Source organism: Carica papaya, chromosome 9 (assembly GCF_054855325.1).
Source record: "Carica papaya isolate Zhongbai chromosome 9, ASM5485532v1, whole genome shotgun sequence".
NCBI classification, from domain to species: Eukaryota; Viridiplantae; Streptophyta; class Magnoliopsida; order Brassicales; family Caricaceae; genus Carica; species Carica papaya.
This window is the reverse complement of record NC_142317.1, coordinates 19,643,519-19,664,275: the sequence shown is the minus strand read 5'-3', so window position 1 is coordinate 19,664,275 and position 20,757 is coordinate 19,643,519. Positions and strand designations below refer to the sequence as shown.

General features: G+C 32.6%; 1 pseudogene; it reads left to right on the top strand.

The window, feature by feature from the left end:
* LOC110825737 (neutral/alkaline invertase 3, chloroplastic-like) overlaps nucleotides 1–19,895 on the top strand; it is a 44,553-nt pseudogene extending 24,658 nt beyond the window's left edge.
* The last annotated feature ends 862 nt before the right edge of the window (nucleotides 19,896–20,757 follow it).

Sequence of the window (20,757 nt, the reverse complement as noted above, 5' to 3'; positions counted from 1 at the left end):
TACTAAAAAACACGTTAGGGGGTCTCGGTTGGCCAAAAAAAGTAAAAAAAACAAAAACTTACTAGCGATGGGATTTTCTAGTGCAGTGGCTTCGCCGGCTCATCTTCGCAGCTAGGTGTTTTTCTTCGATCAACCTGTAGAAAACAAAATAGTGAACACAATGGTGAAAAAACTGCATGAAACGAGAAACGGGAAGGGGCTCATCAGAGATGATTTTGGGTTTTGCCTACGGCGACGACACTGGATTTTACCTGCGGTTTTCGGCTCATCCACCATTTCTTTTGCTCCGATTTAGCCATGGGGGTGTTCAGAATCAAATTTTGAGCAGATTAGAGAATTGTTTACTATTTTTTGGCGATCGGATGTGGCTCTGGCACGGCGGTGGTAGGCGGTTAGCTCCCTTCTCCGGCGACTAGTTATTCTTCTCTTGTGGGAGACTGGCGACTAGGGTTTGGGTTCAGTGTGATGCGAGATATTTATACCCATCTTCCTAAATCTAAGTCGTTCATCGTATTTGATTTTAATCGTCCGATCGTATTTAAAGAGGAAATAAATCTTGACCATTCATCACGATTTGATGTCAACCATACGATCACGTTTAAAGAGAGAACAAATCTGGACCATTCATTACGTTTAATCGTGACCATCCTATCGCACCTGAGGAGGGAATGGATCCGGACTGTCCAAGTGTGCGAGAACACGTCTTGGTCGTCTGATTGCAGGCACGCGGATTGCCAGTGTGGCCTCCTGCGTGGCACTGAGTCAGTATGCCTTGCCATGCAGCACACTCCAGTTCATTCGTGCTGCTGACTGGGCAATTCTACATGATGTAACTTTTTTAATTACATTTTGACCCCCAATTTTTTATTTTTCTTTCAAAAATACCATTCAAACTCAAATTTTCATCCCTTTTTTTCAAAATTATTTTCAATTTCATCGTCAACCAATTTTTTCCTAATTTTACATTAAACAAAAAGTTATAAATTTGAAAATTATATTTTTATACATTTTTTTAAACTTTAAAATTAATCCCGGGCCAAATTTTAGGCCCGAGTATTATATTTACTCACTGAGTTCTATCCCGAAGACGATATTCACATCCTCCGTCAAAGCAGCCAAATAAATGCTTCAACGAAGTTGTTGCCTGGTATGTATGTACAACACATTAATTATCTGTATCTATAAAAATATATTACATAATTATACGAATTATTAATTTATTATTATGATATTCAGTGCAATTAGTATCATCATATATGCACATAGATTATCTATACACACACGCACACACGCATATATATATATATATATTGATAAATTTAGAAGATTATATATATATATATATATGTAGACACACACACATTATATAGTTATATAATTCCCAATTACAAGTATCTCTTTGAAGTTTCTAACCTTTCCCCTTTGCACCTTCTTGATTCTATCATATTTCTGCATAAATATATATATATGTATATATAGATACCATCTTCATTTTCATCTTTATTAATTAATAAAATCTTCTTTTCATATTTTAATATGGTCCCAAACTGTTGAAGTATAAGAGCCAAATTTAGATATGAACGAATTTGGTTTACAAGTTCACGAACCTTTTTATTTATTAATAAATGAAATATATTATATATTTTTACTAATTAGGATAATATTACAAGAGATAATTATATTTAAATAGTATATTAAACATATTCTTAAAGATATTAATTAGAATAAAGTATTAAAATTTTCAACAAGCTATTCATAACTTATCAAACTCAATTTTATATATTTCAAAGTCATTTAAATTTATTCATTTATTTATTCTTTAAAAATATTTGTGGCCTTCCCTTTTTTGCAGAGGTCTTATGCATTTGAAGTCATAGTGGCCATAGAATACTTACACATAATGGGGATAGTTTACCATGATTTGAAGCCCGAAAATATGTTATTAAGATTCGACGGCCACATTTCGTTGACTGACTTCGATCTTTCAAGAAAAGACGATAATTCCACATCAACGATCCATATAATTTATGATCAAAATGCATCATCAATCACAAAAACAAGTTGTTATCTTGAAGATCAACCCAAATTTTCTAATTTATCATGCATTCTACCCAATTATATCACACCTGCAGTAGCCTCCTGCTTACACAATGGGCTTAATTCCCCACTTTTGAGATGTATAAAATCACCATTTATTCCTTCTCCTATATCTTGTAAGGAGTTTATTGCATTTGATAGTACTATAGAGAGTTCAATAGAGTATTTGTAGGAAGTAAAAAATTTATTCTTTAATTTACATGATATATGCTTTTTTCATGTATATCAAATTTTAATAACTGAACAGAAGTGAGATTTAAGTGATTTGTACATTGGGGCAAGAAATTTTAATGAAATTCATGTTGAAAGGTTCAATATTTATAAAAATATATAATTAAGGATTTACTGGATCATTTTATCTAACAAATGATATAGCATTTTCTCAAAGGTACCCATACGATGCCTTTTATCTGTTGAAGTAATTTATTTGGAGAAAAAATAAATAGAAAAAGAGTCAACACATCACACGGCTGTGGAAATCATCATAGAGTCAATCAATGTCCAATCAATGTCTTTTGTTGGGACCCACGAGTACTTAGCACCAGAAATTGTGTTTGGTGAAAGGCATAGAAACACAGGTGATTGGTGGACACTAGGGATATTCATATTTGAAATGTTATATGGGATGACCCCGTGTAAAGGAGCTGACTAGGAGTTGCCTCTAGCGAATATTGTGGCTCGAGCACTTGAGTTTCCCAAAGAAACTATGGTTTTACCACGTAGGATGCCCGGTTGCAACCCCACGAATAAGGACGCGTTGCGTGGCAACGGACACTGACGCAGTGCCACGTGGGCGATCTGCGTGCCCATGATCAGATGGCCCAGATCTGTTCTCGCACGCACAAATAGCCCAGATGCGTTCCCTCCCCAAATGCGATCGGATGGTCATATTTGAACTCGATCAGACGGCTCATATTAGATCGCGATGAACAGCCTAGATTAGATCGCGATAAACGGTCCAGATTCACTCCCTATTTAATCGCGATCGGACGGTCCAGATCAAATGTGATGGACAGTCTAGATTAAATGTGGACGGATATAAATAACCTCCATCCATACCAAACCCTAACCCTAGCCGCTAGACCCCCTTGTTGAAGAAGAAGACCCAGCAGCCGGGAAGGAGACCACCGCCACCCGCCGCTCTGCTGGAGCCCTTTCCGACTGCCAAAAGAGGTAAATATTTTTCTCTTTGCTCAGAATTCAATTTTAAACACACCCATGGCCAGATCAGAGCAAAAGGACTGGGCGATTTGCCAAAAAATGTGGCAAAGCTTGGCGGCGCCGCTGCGGAAAATTCCACACAATGCCTCCAATGTGGCCCTTCTCGATTCCCATTCAGTGTAATATTTCCACCATTGTGATCATCGTTTCTTTCTCTTCAGGTTAACCAGAGTAAAACACCCAACTACAACGTGAGTCAGAGGAGCCACCACACCGGAGAGCCCCGCCGCCGGTGAGTTTTGATTTTTTTGCCAACCGAGGCCCCTTAACATGTTTTCTCGTAGGAATTGATGCGAAATCGATCAAATCTAGCCGAAAATAGCCAACCTGAGGAAGACCCATTGTCGGAGCTGCCGTACTGGAAATTTAAAATTTTCCAAAATGGGCCCTGACACTGATTTAGGGTTTGTTTGGGACATTTATAGGTACTTATAAAACGTTTTAATTCCCGAAGAAAAATTCATGGAATCCAGGGACCGCCCAGTGAGCGCAGTCAATAGTTTAGCCTTTCAGGCATTAAATTGAGTAAGAATCCCTCTCCCTGTTCTTAATTATAGAATTGAAGTTTAATTAACAATAAATACGGTATTTTGTACAATTTAAAAAATATTTATGATTAATTACGGATTAATTAGACTATTCTCTGTTGATTGCTATTGATTATTTTTACAGTTTAAATGCATGATAGTGCCTTATTGATTTATTTTATAGCTTTGAATGCATGTATTGTTGTGTTACGTGTTTACGGTTGAATTGAGAAAATGGAGGTTAAAGGTAAACGGAAAACTTGTGTAATTAAGTGACTGGATGAAACGGCAGCCTTACTGGACATCCTGGGAGATGGTGGATGGACCGGGTACACAGGGAACCCTACCGTGAACATGTCTCATATGGAGACGGGGTATGGAGACTTGGTAACTTGGTGCTCATACCGAACAGGGTATGAGAACGACCCGCTTCACTCTCATACCGGATGGGGTATTGAGGTTTAGTAATTTGCCACTCATACCAGACAGGGTATGGGGACAGCCCATAATTGAGAATGTTAAAGAAAAATGTTCACGCGTAGCGGGAACATCCCTATGAACCCCCATGGATACTAACAGGCTGGTGGAAAAAGGAGTAATTGTTGTTTGATGATTTGAATATGAAAGAATAATATGTAACACCTAAATAAAAATAAAAATTTTATTTATTTATTTTTATTTTTATTTATTTATTTAATTTAATTTAATTTAATTCAATGAAAATAAAAATAATAATAATGATAAAATTTGGGTAAAAATATTATTTGGATTTAATTGAAATTGATTTTGGGAAAAAGGGGTGAAAATTTGGATTCTGATGGTGTTTTTGAAAAGAAAATCAGAAACCGGGGGTCAAAACGCAATTTTAAAAAGTTGTGCCACGTCAGCAGCCACGTCAGCGGCCCGGTCAGCAACCCCGGCCAATCAGAATGCGTCGCGTGGCAAGGCAACGCTGACCAGGGAACGGGCCACGTGGGCGATCCGCGTGAGCGCGATCGGACGGCCCAGATCCATTCCCGCGCACACGGACGGCCTAGATCAAACATGCAGACGGACGGCCCAGATTCACGCGCACAGACGGCCCAGATTGCATCGTGATGAATGGCCCAAATTTAATCACAATCAAATCGCGATCGAACGGCCCAGATTTAATCTTGATGGACGGTCGAGATTAAAAGGCAAAAGGTATAAATAACCCCACCCACACCTGACCAAAGAAACCCTAGCCGCCAGTGCTCGTCGAAGAAGAAGAACCAGACGCCGGAGGAGCCGGCCACTGCCACCCACTGCCGTACCGGGGAAGTTTTCGACCGCCGATCGAGGTAAATTTTCTCCCCCTTGCTCATTTTTCGACGTTGAGTTCGCCTATGGCCAAACCGGAGCCAAACCACCTGCCAAACGGCCAGAAAACCCAGCCGAAACCCAGCGGCGCCGTCGCGCCCCTCCTCAATTTTTTCCTCTGATGAGGCCCTTCCCGACCTCCGTTTGATGCAAATTTTATACAACTGTGATCACTGTTCTTTTCTCTACAGGTTGATCAGAGCCAAACATCAAAACGCGACTCACGTCGGAGGAGCCGCCGCACCCGAGAGCACTGCCGCCGGTAAGTTTTGGTTTTTCATGATTTTTTGGTCCACCGAGGGCCCTAGGTCTAATTTGAGATTTTTTGGGACACGTGCAGGTACCAGTAATGCGTTTCAGTTCCCCAAAAAAAATTCAGGAAAAATTAGGGACAGCCTGTAGGTGCACTGTAGGGCCGTATTCAGACCCCGAAACAAGTAAGGACCCCTCACCCTATTTTCTATCACGGTATTAAAGCTAAATAAATAATTAAACTGTACTGTGTGACTTTATAGATGTATAATTGATTAAGGTTGCCAATGGAGCCCGAGTCTGATACTGTGTTGGTCTGTTATTGTTTGTTTCAATTTCCAGTATTAAATGCAGCATGATGTTTGATGTAATTATATTATGGCCTCGTATGCATGAATCATGGTTTCCTTATTATGGTTGGTATTATGCTTAACCCGATACTGTGTTGTCTTGGTTGGTGTCCATTACTGGTTTATATGTTGTGTGTGTTTGGATGATTGAAACCAAGAAAAAGGGCAAAAATGTTATGTAAATTGATAAATGGATAATGTGGTCAGCCTGACTAGATATCCTGGGAGATGGTGGACAGACCGGGTCCGTGGGGAACCCTACTGGGAACGTGGTCTCTCATACCGGACAAGGTATGGAGACGGCCCGTTTCATCCTCATACCGGACGGGGTATTGAGGTTTATGGTTTTGGCGCCCATATCGGACGGGGTATGGGGACGGCCATGGAATCAGATTATAAATGTTAAGGGTTCATAGGTAGCGGGACTCCTATGGATCCCCATGGATACTAGTAGGCTGGTAAATGAGGAAAATGTTTTGTTTAATGATTGAAATGCAAAGGCGTGGTAAGTATTCTGTTATACAGTTCATATGATTTTATGATGATGATAATGTTATTATTTTCATAAGTTGTTTTTATGAATCTCACCGAGGTAAGTGGACAGTAAAGGTTTTTATGTTAATAAACGAGTTTATTATAAATTATGCTCCATTGGTCTTCTTTATGTTTTCTACCCACCTTTACCTCCGTGGCGGTGAGATAGTGTGATGTCTTTACTGGGCTGGTGTAGCTCATTCCTTATTTAATCATTTCAGATCAGGAAGACATTGTTCCCGAGCCCGTTCCGCAGGAAGACGGTGAAGGGGACGCCTAAAGACTCCGTAGTTATATTTATAGTCCTTATTTCGAGTATCTCTTTTAGTTAGTTTGTTCTTTTATATTTTGAGCACGTTTTTAGTTTTTGTGTAAGGGATGTTAATCAAAATTTTTATTACGCTTCCGCATTTGACATTTTTAATACACATATTTCATTCTAAATTTCTGAGGTCGTTACATAATATGTGCTTTGTTGCCAAGTATATACGGAATCATGATATATATAATGTTATTATTTTCTCTAGGCTATTTTCTATAAATCTTACTACGGTAAGTGGACGGTAAATAGTTTTATTATTTATAAATAAATTTGCTTAATTTAGTGCTCCATTAGTTATTTTTTGATTTTTTTTTCTACCAACCTTCATTTCTGCATTCAATTTTTTTCAAAGGGTACGGTAGATCACTTTTTTGGAATAGCATATGAAATGAAAGGAATACTTGGTTGCACTCCTAATTATTTCTCTGATCTGCTCTCCACCTTCGTTATTGCACCTAAAATCACCTTATCAGACATGACTAAAGCTTTGTATGTGTACATAATATATATCTCGATATATATCTGAGTAGTTATTAACCACGTTTGACTAGTTAATGGGTTTTAATTATTTGTTCTTCTTCTCTTAATTTGCAGAGACAAAGTATCTGATGCAGATTTTTCTAGAATTTGTGAACTTTGCTTCAAGATTAAAGGAGCCTCCTCAAGGTATATAAGTAATACTAATCATCACAGCTCAAAACTCTTTAATTTGGAGTATTTATGTGTGATATTATTGATCTTATAATATGTATTTAATAATAAAAATTCTCAATTACAAGTTTTGCTAGTAAAAATTCATACAGTTTAATCGTTAAATGATATGTCATGAGATGTATAATCTGATTTGAATTCATACTCTTATAGATAAGGATAAAAGTACATAGATATCCACCCAATAGATAAATAATTAATAATTTAATTAATCAAATATCTATTAGCATGATATATATATATATATGTTTGGTATACGTATATATGTAATTAATTACTTAATTAGTTAAATAGTTGATACATTTCTTCTTTTACAAGAGATCATAAGTTCGAGTTAGATTGTATTTTCATGTGTGTCATCATTTAAAGCTACTTGTATTGTACTGCAATTAGTGTACATCGCCAAATTAATCTCGAGTCAAACTGCACTTTTGTGTGTATTCTTACTTGGAGATTATTGCGTTATGATTGATGTATAACACTTAATCAATAAATCTACACAATTTTTATTTTAAAAAATAATTAGCTGATATTAATTGCAGCCTTGGTGCTTGTCGAATGGCACTGAAATGTGAAGAATTCATCAAGGCATCTGATGAAAAGAGTAAGGAAGGGTAAGTTTACAGATATAATTGACGTCATAAATCAATTGGCAGTCTTTATATATTCATGTAGTAAATGAATTTCATACTCATTTTTTATTTTATATAATACTAATATATCTCTTCATTGAGTTTTTTTTTATTTTTTTTAAATTTCTTTTTTTAAAAAACAAAGATGCATAGCGGCATTGGATGTAATAAAAATTGACTTCTTACTTATGAAGGAAACAATAAACATCCTTTTTGAGGTAATATTTTATTTTACATATTTTGCAAAATTTTGTTTTCATATATATCTTTTTCTCTTAAGGATTTCATAAAATTTTAACTGAATTTAAATTTGCTGACTTATAAAATATGAGTTTTACTTAATTGAAAATCTATTTTTTCGGCTGATAATTATAACTATTAACAATTATAATAAATTATAACAATTTGGTAGCAGTTAAAATTTTTATGTTTAATATTTACGAGTTTAAATTTTACTGAAAATGTAAAGTTTATATTTGAATAAAAAGCAAAACAATTTTTTTAAAATATTAAACATTGTAGATTTTGATTTTAAAATCTCTATTATTATTATTATTATTATTATTATTATTATTATTATTCATTGAATGGGGTATGTATGGTGATGCAGTTGGAAGCAAGTACCACCCCTCGCAAGCGCAAATGCACTCCTTTAAATTAAGGTATCCTTGCTTCTTATAATGTATTTAATTCGATTTTTATTTATTTTTAATAATTCTTTAATCTTTTAATTCGACTAGTTCTTGTAAATGGAGAATATTACTCTCAAATACTTTGCTATTATAACAAATACAGTTTCTGTTTAACTAAGTCAATTCGATTTTAAATAAATGAAAAATAAAATAAGATTTATATTTTCTTTAATTACTGAAACTTAACTAAAGTAATCATTGTCTTTTATTTAATTTATAAAAGTTAACTTCAATACCCATACATTGTTTTAATTCTATTGTTCAATTATGACAATTTTTGTATCTCGTAAATTATTTTGGAGTGTTTATGATATTTTTCTGTCTCATAAATCATTACCGTGTCATGTGAATTAATGCTTAACAATAGAAATTTTTAATGTATTTTCTCAGTTGATTCAAGATCAGTTGAAAAAATTCAACTGGTATGTAACGTACTGTATGAGAGAGTGATGACAAGGTACTTCTTGCAAACTCATATTTTTACATTACTACAACTTATAAATTTTTAGTTCTTAATATCAGCTCATAAAGAAAACTAAAGCTTTATTACAAACTTCCAAGTTTTTGAGATCTGCTCATGAAAGAAACTAAAGCTCAGCTCATAGAGAAAACTAAATATATAGCATTCGACAACTTTTGCTTCATCTGTGTCTAGCATTAGCCACAATCCTTCTCTCAAACTGTACCACAGAAAATATCAAAAATAAAAAAATAAATATGTTTCCAACAACAATAGAAATTAATCTCATATATATGTACATATATTTAATTTGTAAATGAAGAAATTACATAAAAATTTTTAGGTTGGGGTTCAAATTACACTAGTCATTGAGAAACTATATTGTAAAAATAAATATATCATATAATAGCTTAAAAGATTATTAATGAAAATGTGAATGATATTGATATTACCCATTGTAGAAAATACCATCAACAATTATTAATTACCTCATGAAGAACGCTCAATATTTCTTGCAAGATTGAGAATTCATGTTTGAGTGCTTCCAATTGCATGATACACCTATAGAAAAAACACAAGTGTCTCGAGATGAATTTTTGAACCAAAGTTAATTTGATCATCAATATTTGAGTAAATGAAACTTCAATATATATATATATATATGTTGGTGCGTATATTTGTATATTAATATGCAGATGAAAAAAAAAGACAGAAAAATAAATGTTTGCTTACTGTTGATTAGATTTTTCTTCAACAGGCTTAAGGAATTCCCGACAAATCTGTGCCATGCTACAAGCACCAATGCTGGAGTACCGCAGTAACCATGATTATATATATACACACATACAATAATATTTATTACGATCTATACGTTAATATCATTTATGTAGTTCATCCGGGGTTGTATAATTAATTACCACAACGATGCCCCTTTGATCTTGAAGATAAATTGGCCAAGCTCATGAAAATCCACCTCTGATTTTTTCCTACAGTTAAATTAAGAGGAAACAAGCATTATATATACTTACATGTATGTGTATACACGGACTTACGTATATATACATCCACGTAATACATGAACGATTAAACAAAAAGATAAAGGAATCATCAGATTTTAACTTCATGTTAGAACTTTAAATTCGATCTCTTACTTAATATAAGACTAATATACAATGGATTCTACGAAAAATACTTAAGTATTAAAAGCTATAGGAATAATAAAGAGATATGCAATATTATATCTATATATATCTACGCACATACAATTTTGTTGTCATATTTCTTGAAGTAACTCGAGAATCGTTCATGAAAGTAGGAAGCAGGTGGAAAAAATAGAAAGGTCCACATTCTTGAATCTCTTTCATTTGATAAGCCATTGCAAGCTGCTCGTCCACCATTCCCTGCACCTCACCATTACAAATATTAACTAGACATGCATGCATCAAAACCATCGTATATATATGTATCATACAGTAGCATATGAGAGAAAAAGAGAGAGAGAGTACCTCCTGTTCCATTTCCTGTATACTCCTCAAGATCTGGGTTTTGAGACCGTATCAGGGATTGATGAGCAGAAGAGTTTAGTGAATTGGTAATGGAGAGTGATGGAGAAGACATTGTGTATAGGTGTATGTATTTATACACTGAAGGAAATGGCGGTTACATACAGTGGAGTAACTGATTGTGAGTTGTTCACCATTTTCCTTCACAAGGAAACAAAACTGCAGTCTCCTATGCATATAACTCTTTGTTCTCTCATCTGTAAACCACTCATCATTCATAAACGTTTTCTATGTCATGTGTTGAGCGTTTCTTCTTTTTTAAATTTTTTTATTTATGGCATTTTCTGTTTAGGGTTAATTCATTCTTGGGAGCATTAATATATATATATAACAGATATACACCATTTTATGATAGGATGTCTAGACCATATTAGTATAGTATAGTATAGTATTAAAAGCTAAATTAATTTGTACATGTATCTAATTGTCAGATTTGCTTTAATTTCCATGCAATTTTCTTGGATTTCTTTTTTTCATTAGTCTTTAAAATTTAAAGTTTTGATTATTACTTAAGCAATTAAAGAGATAAAAATCTTGCTTTCAAAAAGTAAATATATAAATATATTTAAGAAGATGTTATTAATTTCTACCTTAATTATTAAAAGTAAAAATATTGATTATGCCTCAATTATCAAAAAAAAATTTTGCAACCTCTATTTAATTTAGGGGTTTTGTTGCCATCCTCCGCGATTCTAATGGTTCCTCCTTCACTTTAAAAGAGGACGTCGGGCTGCAGGGGAAGAAGGAGAGGAAGAAAATTCGCAGCGAGGGTAAACTGAAAGGAAGATTTTGTGTGATTTCTTGAATCAGATTAATCAGCTAGTGGTGTAATCAGGAGCAAAACAAGGGAGGAATCCATCAGTTAGATTAACACTGTCACTCAAAACAAAGGTAAGTGAAATTTGACTCTCACCACTTGAGTAGAATTTATCTTCTAAATTTTTTGAGATATTTTTGGAAAGAAATGAGTTGATCTGGGAATAGAGACATTTTCTTGAAATCATATTAGAACCAGGAGTAAAAATAAAAAAAAATGGAGAGTGAGATATGAGGATAAACAGAAGATCAGATGAAATGATGGAATTATCATATGGATAGCTATGAGGAGAGGACAGACGAGATATGCTAGAAACATAGGAGGAAAATTGAAAGGATGAGAACGAGAGAGGGATAGGAAATAAAAAAAAAGAGGGAAATAGTTGTCTAAATCTGATGTCTATTTGAAAATTATTATTTTGTTATCTTTTGTATTTAGTTCTCTTGATACATAGTTTAATTAGATGTTTTCTTGATTGTAGATACATGTAATGGTTAACCCTCACTGGAGTTGGATGTAAACACTACGCTTGGACGTACTTATTTTTATTTGGAGATAGAAGTTTATTGTATTTTTCCTGTTGGGAATATAAGTTCTTACGGCACCCCGACTCCCTATGGAGGTATGGGTTGATATAGCTCTTATGAATCATTTACAATAGGAGGATCGATGCACACAGCTACTCCACATGATCCACTTGATGGAACAAAAGGTTTAGCTCTTAAAATCTGATATGTTTTTCTCCTATTTGTCTACCGATCATGTATATATATCGATGTCGTTGATTTATTTGCATTCGATTTTTGTTAAAGGATATGGTAGATCACTTTCTTGTAGAAGCATATGAAATGAAAGGAGATTCTTGTTGCGATCCTAATTATTTCTATGACCTGCTTTCCATCTTCGTGGCTGAATCTGAAATCACCTTATCAGACATGGGTAAAGCTTTGTATGTGTGCATAATATATATCTTGATATAGATTTGAGTAGTTATTAACCATATTTGATTAATTGATGGGTTTTAGTTATTTATTCTTCTTCTCTTAATTTGTAGGGACAAAGTATCTGATATAGATTTTCTTAAAATTTGTGCACTTTGCATCAACATTAAAGGAGCCTCCTCAAGGTATATAAGTAATACTAATCATCATAGCTCAAAACTCTTTAATTTAGAGTATTTATGTGTGTTATTATTGATCTTATAATATATATTTAATAATAAAACTTCTCAACTATAATTTTTGCAAGTAAAATTTTATACATTTTAATAGTTAAATGATATGTCATCAGATATATAGTCTGATTTGAACTCATACTCTTATAAATGAGGATAAAAGTACTTAAATATCTACCCAAAAGATAAATAATTATTAATTTAATTAACTATATATGTGTATACTTAATTAATTAAATAATTAGTTTAATAGTTGATGTGTTTCTTCTTTTACAAGAGATTAAATGTTCGAATTAGATTGTATTTTTATATGTGTCATCATTTGAAAGATATTTGTATTTTATTGTAACTAGTGTATATCACTTGACTAATCTCGGGTCAAACTGTTTTTTTATGTATATTGTTACTTAGAGATTATTTGTATTGTGTTATAATTGATGCATATCGCTTAATTAATAGATTTATCGAATTTTTATTTTTAATAAAATAATTAGCTGATATTAATTGTAGTCTTCACGCTTGTCAAATGGCATTGAAATGTGAGAAATTTGTCAAGGCATTTGATAAAAAGAGTAAGGAAGGGTAAGCTTTTATGTACAATTGACGTCATAAATCAATTAATAGTCTTTATATATTCATGTAGTAAATGAATTTTATACTTATTTTTTATTGCAGATATTACTAATATATCTCTTCACTGAGTTTTTTTATTTTTTTAATTTTTTTTTGAATAAAAAAGTGCATGAAGCATTTGATGCAATCAAAAATGAATTCTCATTAGTGATGGAAAAAATGAAAATTCTTCTTAAGGTAATATTTTATTTTCATGTGTATCTTTTTTCTTTTGGACTTCGTGAAAATTTTAACTAAAGTTAAAGCTGCATAATTATAGCTATTAATAATTATAATGAATTATAACAATATGATAGTAGTTAAAACTCTTATATTCTATTTAAAATTTATGAGTTTAAATTTTATTAAAAATATGGAATATTTTATACTGTATAAGTCTATAAATTTAAATTCAATTAAAATTTTTACGAAATCTATAAGAGAAAAAGATATATATGAAAATAAATTTTATAAAACATATAAAATAGAATATTTCCTCAAGAAGGATTTTTTTTTTTTTCATTATTGAGAATTCATGTTTGGTTGCATCCATTTCCTATACACCTTTTTTTTAAAAAAAATAAATTTTTTTAGAAAAAACTCAGTAAAAAAATATATTAAAAATATTTACAATAAAAAATAAGTATGAAATTCATTTACTATATTCACTAATTGATTTGATTTTTGATGTCATCAATTATGTATGAAAGTTTATCCTTCTTTACCCTTTTCATGAGATGCCTTGACACGTCTATATATATATATATACATATAATTAATATATATCATGGTGCATGAACAATCATATGTGGCACCAATAAGTATGAAATTCATTTGTGATCGGTGGTCATATTTACTCACTGAGTTCTGTCTTGGTGGTGATCTTCACGTCCTCTGTCAAAGGCAGCCGGATAAACACTTCAACGAAACTGCTGCCCGGTACGTACGTATAACAACATTAATTATTTATATCTATAAAAATATATTATATGATCATACGAATCATTAATTTATTATTATGGTATTCAACCGGATAAACACTTCAACGAAACTGCTGCCCGGTACGTACGTATAACAACATTAATTATTTATATCTATAAAAATATATTATATGATCATACGAATCATTAATTTATTATTATGGTATTCAACGTAACTAGTATTGTGATATACGTACATACATTATCTCTATACACACGCACACACACATATATATTGATAAATTGAGAAGGTTATATATATATAGACACACACACATTACATATTTATATAATTCCCAATTATAAGTATCTTCTTTGAAGTTTCTAATCTTTTCCCTTTGCACCTTCTTGATTCTATCATATTTATGCATTTATATATGTGTATACATAAATACCATCTTCATTTTCATCTTTATTAATTAATAAAATCTTCTTTTCGTATTTTAATATGGTCTCAAAACGTTAAAGTATAAGAACTAAATTCAAATATGAAGGAATTTGGTTTACAAGTTAATGAACCTATTTACATATTAATAAATTAAATATAATATATATTTTTACTAATCTAGGTAATATTATAAGAGATAATTATATTTTAATAGTATATTAATCATATTTTTTAATATATTGAATAGAATAAAGTATTAAAATTTTCAACAAGCTATCCGCATAACTTATCAAACTCAATTTTAAATATTTTGAACTTACTTAAATTTGTTCATTTATTTTTTTTAAAGATTTATGACCTTCTCTTTTTTACATAGGTTTTATGCATCTGAAGTCACAGTAACCATAGAATACGTACACATGATGGGGGTAATTTACCATGATTTGAAGCCCAAAAATGAGTTATTAAGATTCGGTGGCCACATTTCGTTAACTGACTTTGATCTCTCAAAAAAATATGATAATTCCACATCAACGATCCACATAATTTCTGATCAAAATGCATCATCAATCACAAAAACAAGTTGTTATCCTGGTGATCAACCCAACTTTTCTAATTCGTCATGCATTCTACCCAATTATATAACACTTGTAGTAGCCTCCTGCTTACACCCTAGTCAACACAAATAGAAAAAAAAGTCAACACATCACACAATTATGAAAATCATCACAGAGCTAATCAATGTCTAATCAATGTCTTTTATTGGGAGCCATGAGTACTTAGCACCAGAAATTGTGTCTAGTGAAGGGCATGGAAACACAATTGATTGGAGGACATTAGGGATATTCATATTTAAAATGTTATATGGGACAACGCCGTGTAAGGGAGTTGACTAGGACTTGGCCTTGATGAATATTGTGGCTCAAGCACCTAATTTTTCCAAAGAAACCATGGTTTCGAAGCCAGCAAAGGATTTGATCACACAATTATTAACCAAGGACACCACCAAGCAAATGAGGTCCATAATGGGTGCAATAACAATCAAACAGCACCAATTTTTTGATGGAGTTAATTGGGCACTTTTGAGATGTATAAAATCACCATTTGTTCTTTCTCCTATATCTTGTAAGGAGTTTGTTGTATTTGATAGTACTATAGAGAGTTCAATAGAGTATTACTAGGAAGCAAGAAATTTATTCTTTAATTTACATTATTTTCGTTTTTTTATGTACATCAAATTTTAATAACTAAACAAAAGTGAAATTTAAGTAATTTGTACATTGGGGCAAGAAATTTTAATGAAATTCATGTTGAAAGTTCAATATTTATAAAAATATATAATTAAGGATTTACTGGATCATTTTGTCTAACAAATGATAAAGCATTTTCAATTGTTCTCAATTAATGTCTTTACTTAACCATCTAAAAGTAATATTAATTTCTCTAATATGTGGTATAAGAGGCAGTAATACTCTTTTTAAGGTATTGCTTGGATAAAACCGAAATGTATTACATCAAGGTTCTGATAATATCAAGCAGGGAAACTCATGGGTCCTTGTGTAGTGCTTCATTATTACTTAACTAATGTGGGGTAAACAATGCTAAGGTTCAAGGTTAGTTAAGGATAAGGAAACTTTTGGCTTCTAGAGCTATTTTGAGATACCTATGAGGTTACAAGATAGCTTTGCCAAAAGGTTGTGTAGGATTTTAAAATTGTTCTCACGTTCTATACTATCTTAAGACAAGTATGAGGTTTCAAGCATGTATTAGGTCTTATTAAAGCTCTAAAACTGCAGTGTTACATCTAAATCTTATGGATTTAGTCTTTTCTTTTTTTTTCTTAATGTTATGTTGCACTAAGATACAAATTTTTTTTCCTAAAATTTAATTTAGTATAGATTTTATTTTACTTAGACATATGGTAAATTTTGTACCAAGTATAAATTTTATACTTCATGAATATTTCTTTGAGTTTAGGTTTATACTTGAGAATGTTTAATATTTCACTTTGTATCTTGTTTCTTTTCTTAATTGGATTAAAAATTATAATAAGAATAATACATAGCTTAGCTAGAGATGAGTAAGCATTTCTGAAAGATAGATAATTATTCATGAACCTCCTCTGTTTTTGCTTCACTTACTTGAGCATGATTGTTTTGGTCATTTACTTGAGCATGATGGTTTTTATTGTTAAGGAACTAAATTGAATAATGGGGAAAACACACTGAGTGTTATGGAATTCAAGGATGCTAAACAATTGAAACAATAAAAGAAGAGTTTAACATCTAATGGTACAGCTAGACCAAGTACTACTAACTTTCAAAAAGGCCATTATAGATTCTATTGAGGATGAAGTATGGGACCTATTGCGTGATTCTGTTGTTTATTATTGTACAATAAAAGAAGAGTTTAACATTTAATGGTACAGCTAGACCAAGTACTACTAACTTTCAAAAGGCCATTGTAGATTCTATTGAGGATGAAGTATGGGACCTATTGCGTGATTCTGTGGTTTATTATTGTGGGAGTCCTATTGGAACTATTACCACAAATGTCCCACCAGTTCCAATGTGTTGAATTATGACTAGGCCTTTATCCGTGACTTTATACCTTATAGAATTGCCTTTCTTTTGAATGGAATATATGACATTGTTCAGAATTTGATCCTTCATGCCCTTCAGTTGCAGGTAATGTGAAATTTTATGAGCAGGATTACATTCGCTTTCTATTCTAGAAATTAATCATTTGCATCTAGTAGTTTGGACTAAATCACTTTTTTGCTTGTTTCTATAAATTAAGAAGTGCAACAGATACATATGATATGCATCTTTCTTTTTGTTGTTCATATTTCAGTTGGGTTTTTCCAAGAAATCCCTCTATTGATTAGGCACTTTTTGATTATGAAAAAATATCGTATAAAAGAAATGTATTGTCTCAAATAAACGTCCATCTAATTTCTCATAAGTAGTCCACAAAGTAAAACCTCTGTCAATGAGTTCACTTTCAAATCTGGCTATCAAGATAATTCCATAAATTGCTTAGTAACTGGTTTTTATGTGTGGTCGAATGTACACAAGACAACATGTGCCTTTTCTATAATATTTTTGCAGGACTATGATTATGTTAATGAATCTTCTTGATATGTAACCATATTGTGAATAAAATTGACTACTTGTTTTATACTTGTGAGAATATGACTGTTGGTACCTACGAAACCCAACAACGATGTAATTTAGAAAATGCTTTGAGTACTAGGTAAATCTGCATATGAACGATCCCTGGTGGGCCCATGACCATCTGATAATTTATAACCTAGCCTCTTGATTACCTCATACATAATTGATGCGTATTTTGTTTTTGACTTTCTTTGTAGAGCTGGGAAAAAATGATGGACTGTTACGACCCTTGTCTAGGGTTGATGTCAGCTGTTTCATGGTGCGAACTGTTCCCTTAGATGGTGATGATTCTACTACAAAAGAAGCATTGGATCCTAACTTTAGAGAGGCAGCAATTTGTTGTGTTGCACCAATTGATTCTGGTATGCGGCAAACTTTATATCATGCCAAAATATGACACATGCATTGTGTTTGTTTATCATGATGAGTTTTTACTTTTTTGTTTCTTTTTTTGTAATTCCTTTTACCTCTACTTTTTTTGTAGGTTTATGGTGGATTATTTTATTGCGTGCATATAGAAAGTGCTCTGGTGATCTATCTATTCAGGAGAGAGTTGATGTGCAAACTTGAATTAAAATGATATTAAAGCTTTGTCTTGCTTACATTACTGGTGACTGATGGTTCTTGCACGATTGGAATTCATGGTCATCCTGTCGAAATCAAGGTTATTAGTTCTCCTGATATTAAAATAATATTTTTTAATTTAGAATATGGAATTATTATGTGTAATGAAGGAATCATCAGGGCAGATTCATTTTTTTGTTCTAACAGTTGTTTGAATAGCCATATGTGCTCATCAACTGTCTATTTCAAGTAAGGGAAAGATTGCCTTTATGCTTCATTTGAAATGGTAATGGACATTTGGTATTCAGTTTTTGAATTTTTAGAGCTTGCAACTTTTGTAGCAAAAGAGTGGTGTACAGAATAATTCTGCACATGGTGTAATAGGGGCTTATTGCAGCAACTATGCTGGAAGTGAAATTATAAAATTAAATCAATTTGGGAAACGATAACGGAAGTTTGAAAATAAAGCTTGGATTAAGTACTTGACAAGCTTGAGTTAAATTGATATCATATCTTGGTGCTTGTCAAGTGAGTTTCTAATAGGTGTAACAAGTATATGATTCTAGTCCAGTCAATTCAAAAAATGTTTAACTATTAAAATTGTTACTCATTGTATTTTTAGTTGCTTATGAATGGTGCAACTCCCCAAACTGATGGAGATTGTATAGTTTATAGCTTATATTTTTCGAGATAGTTCATAGCTTATATGTTTAACACCATGGAGATCTGGTTTGTGCATTAAGTATGTTTGTAACATGTTGATGGAAATAGTAGATTATGATATGACTCAGTAACCTACATGAATAAGTTATTATTTAAATTTATAAGTTGGTAACTAAGAGACCTTATTTGTTTACCTTCTTTTCTTATGGCATCTCCAGTTAATCCTTATTTTTCTTTCTTGCAGGCACTATTTTATTCTGCTTTACTCTGTGCATGTGCAATGCTTGCTCCAGAAGATGGATTAGCTGATCTTATCCGAGCACTGAATAATCGCGTACTTGCTCTTTTATTCCACATTAGGGAGTATTATTAAATTGATTTGCGAAAAATGAATGATATTTATCATTACAAGGCTGAGGAGTACTCAAATGATGCAGTTAATAAGTTCAACATTTACCCATATCAAATTTCTCCTTGATTGGTGGAATGGATCCTTAATAAAGGAGGTTATCTAATTGGAAAATTACAAACAACACATGGACTTTCAATTTTTTTCTCTAGGAAACATGTGGTCTGTTGTAAGCAATCTAGCAACAGTTGATTAGTCACATGCCATACTTGATCTTATTAAAGCAAAATGGGTAGATTTAGTAGCAGACATGCCATTCAAGATATGTTATCCTGCTCTTGAAGGTCAGAAGTGGCAAATAATCACTGGTAGTGATCCTAAGAACACGTAAGATATCTACTTTTATATTATTTATTTATGATATATTTCTTCATTATCTGCAACATTTCTCACTACATTTCCTTTTGATGCGGGCCTTGGTCTTATGACAATGGTGGTTCTTGGCCAACTCTGCTATGGCAGGTTAGTTTGTTATGCTTAAATATTCTCTTTGTTGATAATGTTTTGCTCATTGCTCTGAAGAACCCTTTGTATAAGTTATATTTGGTAGAAGTTGTTAAAGATATCCATCCGAAATCATCTCCAGATCACCCTCATCTGCTATTTCCTCTCCAGCATACTCGTCTACTGCCTCCTCCAGATTGTCTATCTCCTCAAGACTTCATCTTTATCTCAAAAACTCTAGCATATTTATCTTGTCTATTCTGCACATATCTCATCCTATTTTTCTAGCTTCATTATCATTCAACAATGTATTATTTAAACAACAACATATCTTCAACGTGAACATAATTTTTTGCTTTATTTATTGGTTCATAACATGGTATCAGAGCCATCATAGAACAAAGAAAAACAATGGCTTCTTTCAATCAAATCTCTCTCATCTATGCTTCCTCAAACAGTAATCCCATAACCACGCACCATTCCTTCTCTATCAAATTAAATCCCAAAAATTATCTAGCATGGAAAACTCAATTCATGTCTATCTTAAAATTTTAAAATCTCAAAGGCTTTGTTGATGGCAGTGAATCGACATTGACCGAATTGCTAGTGATTGGTTAACCTCCCACCACCACTGCCAATCTTGCGTATCTCACATGGTTTCAGAAAGATCAAATGCTCCTTCCATGGCTTCTATCTTCCGTATCAGAGGAAATTTTTCCATACATTATTGGTCTCACTTCCTCATTCTCTATCTGGAATGCCTTAGCAACTGCATTTGGCTCTATATCTCAGAACCGCCAACTTCAATTACATATTGAGCTGTAGGACC